The sequence below is a fragment of the Myotis myotis genome, unplaced genomic scaffold (genome assembly GCF_014108235.1).
Source record: "Myotis myotis isolate mMyoMyo1 unplaced genomic scaffold, mMyoMyo1.p scaffold_m19_p_2, whole genome shotgun sequence".
Taxonomy (NCBI): Eukaryota; Metazoa; Chordata; class Mammalia; order Chiroptera; family Vespertilionidae; genus Myotis; species Myotis myotis.
The window spans coordinates 186,401,523-186,407,674 of record NW_023416324.1 but is presented as its reverse complement, the minus strand read 5'-3'; positions in this window follow the sequence as shown (position 1 = coordinate 186,407,674).

Below are 6,152 nucleotides of genomic sequence, written 5' to 3'. Positions count from 1 at the left end.
CACCCCCCACTCCAATTGGCCAAAACCTCAGTAAAGTCGGCTACACACTGAGAGTGGTTTTATGTGGATATTGAGAGAAGTGGACTGCATTCTGAGTGAGTGAGGCATGGGGTAGACTGGGAGCCCCACAAGAGCAAAAATGTTTGGACAGAGTGCCCACAGGGATGAAATCTCCGGGAATGGGCAGAAGCCTTGTGGAGGTTGTGGGACGGGGGCTGAAGGTGATATCAGTCACTCAAATTTTAAGCAGCAATATCATTTGTCCTGTGATGCACATTTGGGATGGAGATATTTTAAACTATTTCTTCCACTTGAAATGAGTGCTTGGATAATTTTAGAATTCCCTTGTAATCTTCTCAAGAAATATGTGATTCTAGAATTAGAACAATCAAATATTTTATGCCAATTTATCCATCTAGTCTTACCTTCAACTTTATTTCAATTAACAAATGTATTTTGAATATTATTATAATAATTTGTATTTTATTGTATTTAACACAATATTTTATATAACTATTCTAAAACTTTTCTTGTATTGGATATAAAAATAGTTTTTTCACACTTCTAACTATAGCTATGAGAAAATAGCATGATGTCTTTTATCACAGCTAATTTTTCTGTTAGAAGTATCTATATATATAAAAGCCCAGCGACTGGAACGGCAGAAAGACCAGAACGACCAGTGGCTATGACGTGCACTGCAGCAGCCAACCAGCCTGATCCGGGCCCCAATCAGCGCCCCCCCTCCCCGCCCTGGCCCCCAACTCCCCAATCAGGAGCAGGGCCAGCCAGCCAACCCCCCACCCCCCCACTGGCCTGGCCCAATGGGCCTCCATCAGGGCGGGCCAGCCAGTCCCCACCAATGCACAAATTCGGTTTGATAATGAAATGCTTTGGGGCAGCTCTTTTGGCCTTCCTAGTTTTAAAAATGATTTCCTATGCATTATTTTTAAAAACCAAAATATACTTAAAGACGTGTGAAATATGCTTTAGCATTAACATGCTTTTCAGAACTCACATTAATGTAGGACACTTATGACTATGTGAAGATTGTTTTATACCTTAAACAAAAGACCTCTAAGGATATCTCCTTCTAATTTTAATTTAAGAATTTATATTTATTTTTTTTTTCAAGAATTGTAGAAACACTTGGTCCTCCTAATCTTCCTTTTTAATGTAAAAACTTACCAAATACAGCAGTTATTTTAAAATGTACTTATTTAGAATGAATACATCCTAGAATTCAAGCATCATACATGCAACAAATATTTTCTATATAATTGCTCAAAATCAGACTTGGCCAAACTCAAATTGCACTGGCTTTAATGAATAGTCATTTCATTCTATTTCAGTGAGAAAATGAAATAGAATCAGATTTGCAGCTGGCTACTGTGCGCCATGCAAGCTTTCAGTGAATATCTGCTGACTTGGCAAGGCCTTCAGTTCATGAAGTTCATGTCTTCCTAGTCCTGCCCTAATCAGTTGAGACAGAATTAGCACTAGCTAAGTCGCCTTTATGCTGCCTGAAGGAGTTTGTTGAGGGTAAGAGTCTGAAGACAGAGATTAAAGAGTCCTCATCCTCCTAAAGTGCTGGGCATCCGAGATTAGAGCTCTGGGTCAGAGAAATCCAGCCAAATGCAGACCTAAGCACAGGGCACTCCCGCACTGGGGATTACCAGACACGCTCCGCATTTAAAATGGATATCCCAGTCTGCATTTTGAACCAAGAGCATTTCATCTGCCACAGCAAAGTGACCTTGGTTCACAATTTGTCTACGTGTGTGTGTCTCTTTATAAAGAGGATACCCAGAAAATGTGAAAATTAGTATTTAAAGAATCATGACGCAGTTTCTCCAAAATGGTGTATATGCAGAAACTTAGATTTGGAGCTTCACGTATCTACCTGGCTGATGAAAGGAAAGATCTGGCCAATCCCAGAATATTTCCTTGGAAGTGTCCTGATAGTATTTGCTTTAAAATATAATTTGGTTCAGGGGAGTGAAACTGTTCTGTATTTTGGTGAATACATGTCATCATACACTTGTCAAAACCCATAGAATGTACAACACTAAGCATGAATTCTAAGGTAAACTGTGGACCTTGGGTGGTAGTGATGTGTCGATGTAGATTCATCAATTGTAACAAATGTACCACTCAAGGGAAGGCTATAAATTGGTGGGGGAGAGGTATATGGCAAATTCTCTGTGCTGTCTACTCAATTTTGTTATGAACCTAAAAATATAAAATTATTATTTATATATATACATTAGTGCCCCGGTGCACAGATTTATGCACATTGAAAGGAAATTAATTAAAAGGTGGCCGGCGGGGTGGAACTGGGCGAGATGGGCCTGCCCTGGAGCCAACCTCCCTCAGTCCCTCTCCAGCCAGCCGCACCTGGGTTGGTGCCAAGGAAGGGCGTCTGTGGAGTGAGCTGGTTCCCTCCGGCAGGTGGGGTCCCTTGGCCTGGCCTGGGGGGATCGGGCCGAAACTGGCTCTCCAACATCCCCCAAGGAGTCCCGGATTGCAAGAGGGTGTTTCTCGGGTGATGCACCCCAAATCGGGTTCCCTTCTCTCTGGTTCTGGGTGCATCACCAAGAATCGCAGCTGCCAAGTCACCGCAGCTCGGCAGCTCCTGCATTGAGTGTCTGCCCCCTGGTGATCATTGCACTTCATAGCTACCGGTCGGACGGTCAGATGGTCACTTAGCCTTTTATATATATAGATATATGTATAATTTTGGAAAACAAAACAGGCAAAACCTGAAAAAAAAACAAGGCATCTTAGTCCATTCAGGCTGCTGTAACAGATTACTATAGTCTGGGTGGCTTATAAACACAGAAAATCCCTGGAGGCAGGAAGTCCAAGATGAAGGTGCCAGCAGATTCAGTGTCTGATGAGGACCTTCTTCCTGGTTCAGAGGCGGGCATCTTCCTGGTGTGTCCTCATGTGGCAGAGGGGTCAGGGAGATCTCTGCGATCTCATTTCTAAGGACACTAATCTCATTCATGAGGGCTCTACCTTCATGACCTAATCACCCCCAAAAGACTCTACCTCCAACACCATCACACTGGGGATTAGGTTACAATATAGGAACTGGGGGAGAGGAAGGGGGATATAAACATTCAGTCTATAATACCAGGCAATGTTGTTGCTTTTTAAAGAAAATTTGGGCAGCAATAGACATGATAGCGGTAAGTAAAGAAACACTCCCTCACCAAAGAAACCAGGAGAGCCAAGTGGAGCCCAGAATAATAACACTGAGATGTGGCAGGTGCCAGGGACTCATTGTCCTCTCCAGAGACCTCCATGATATGGGGATATTTCCCAATAAATTGGAAATAAATTACATTTTAAGTAAAAACTTGGTGGATTGGATTGATTAAAAAATAATAAACTATCATATCAAAAGTGTAGCAACATTTTATAGGTTACATTCATTTCCCTTGGCATTGCATGAAGAGAAAAAGCCAGACCCAAGAACCATAGAACCCAGAACAGATATGGTATCAAGAAGGGCTTTAAATTATATTTAAATTAGGTGAGACTTGCCTCTGGTGCCTCGTTTCTTTATCTCCATTAGCCTGATAGCCTGTGCTCTCCACTTACTTCATTGATCATGTGACTAACAGGGGGAAAAATCCTGCTATGTTGTTGCAGACAATGGACCCTGCAGAGCCTCGTAGAAATATGCCTGTGCCCGGCGAACCCGGCAGTCCAGAAGAAAGGTATCTGTGCCGGTTATCTAGTGGAATGACACTAGAAGGTAACCACTTTGCCTCAACTGCACCAGACACTGATGCTGCCCTATCCTACATCCCCTTGGTTCTCTTCCGAGTTCACCTGCAACCATGGAGGTCATTTTCCATCTTGAGCACCTGCATTGCTCAGCTTCGCAGTCTGACGGCTTTCTTCTGCACCATAGGACTTTGCTGGATCAAAGTTAGGCATAACCAGATGTGAGGGAGAAGTGTGCTGACAGGAATTGCTGGTTAAATAGCCAACTCTTAGTCTTTCACTGGGACATTTCTGAGGTGTATACTACACGGATTCTTAGAAGGTCCCCGGCAGGATTCAGCACCAGTTGCCCACAGTAGTAACTCACACATAACTCACCCTTTATTGGCTTTTCCCTTCCTCATTTCTCTTTCCCACTCCCTTACGTGGGCTTCTTGGGATCACCTCTCAAATAACTACCTGCACTCAATCTCTTGTCTCCAAGCCTGCGTAAGGGGAATCCCGAATAAAACAGTCTCATCTACTTGTGGTGACTAATCTCCATGGCATTTTCCTAAGTTGGCATGTGTGAGGAAGAGGGGTGGTCAACCTCTAGGCAATCCTTGCTCCTGAGGAATTCTGCACTGCTCCCTGTCTCCCTTCCCCTTCCTCCTGATTTGTCTCAAGCATCCCATAAAATGCAAGATGAGCACTACATTTTATAATTTCAAGGATTCTCTCTCATTCATTGGTAAATTCAAACTTCTTCAAAAGACAACTTGTGACAGAAATAAAAGTTCATAATGTTTCTAAATGAACCACCAGGATGTATCCCACATCATTCTGTTGTGTGCTGGACTTAGGGGAAGAAGGTAGCTGTGCACACACTTTCATGTGGAGGGCCTGCGATTTCAAGCCACAGGCCAGCGTCCCTGCCAGAACTGCAAGCCGTGTCTGACATATGCCCAGCCCACATTCTCTGTTGGCATTCTCACCATGGCTGGCAGGCACCTAGTAGATTTTTTTATTCGAATCCTGACAGAAATACAGTGAAAATAAATCAACACAAAAAAAAATTAAAACATTTATAGATATATGGTGAACGCAAATGTTAAGGGACCCATGGACTTGAATTTACAATTTTGTCAGTAGGTCTGTCTGATAAAGAAGTTAAAGAAGTTATTGCTTATTTAAATACTGTATATTTTTAGTTATTGAATCTTATGATTGTATTAACTATTTAAAATTTAAATCAAATGTACACAAGAAAGGAAGAAAGAATGGAAGATCACTACTTTGAAAAGCAGAATTTTTCTTCCTAATTTCCTTTTTTCCCCCAAATATAGTTGTAGATCTCTTGGTTGGTTTATTTATTTGTTTACTAGAGGCCTAGCACAATTTAAGTTGTGTGAGTAGGCACCCCGCACCGCAGGCTGCCGCGGGAGTCAGGCCGGATCCTCACTACCGGCGGCTGGGACCCGCCCCTGACTCCTGCCTCAGGCCCCCCCCTGCCTGTGTCCGCTCTGGGGCTGCCCAAGCCGATGTTGCCTCTCGGCCAGCCCCAGGGCCCCTGGCCCTCTGCCTGTGTCTGCTCTGGGTTGCCAGAGCACTGCACCAGCTTGGGCAGGCCCCCCTGTGTCTGTCTCCATCTCTGCTCCGGGCCTCACCTGCCCGCAACCTCCTCCTGTCAGGTCGTGACCTGTTACGGTGTCCTGGCCTAATTTGCATATTACCTTTTTTTATATCTATCTATCTATATCTATCTATCTATCTATCTATCTATCTATCTATCTATCTATCTATATTTTAGTACAACTGAAGATGCAGGAGAAGCTAAAATAACCTATTTGACCCATACTTGTTTAAAATTTAAAATTATCCAAGGGACATTAATAATTAACAAGAAAACATAAGGCAAAATATTATCCCCTTAACAAGGGTCTCTTTTTCTGATCACTATGCTCTGAAGAGAAAGTTATGAATCCTTGTGCTTATATATGTTTGAATATAACTTGGTCACTTGTATTAATTAAATACAGTCTCATGCTTTCAGCCTGTATCCTTTCTAATTAGACATACTGTTAGCCATTAAGGAGATTTCCCCCTTCTTTTTTGTTTTAATCTTATCAACTACTAGGAATATTTTTCCAAAGATTGAACATAAGAGAGAGTATCTGCATTTTTACCTCTGGAAACACACAAATCAAATTAAGCTGTAAGAGTGGAAGTTGGTATTTCTGGAATCTTGATGAGCTGGTTTAATTTTGTTATTGCCTGTAATGTGCTTTGCTATTACCTGTGGGCGCTGCAACAAGTTTCAAGGGCACATGGATAAAACACTAAGTTCTACAGTTGTATCTGAGTGCGGACAATGGAAGGGTTTTTGTGTAACTGAAAACTTGGTGCTTCTAGTTTTCCCAAGTGTTGGGAAAATA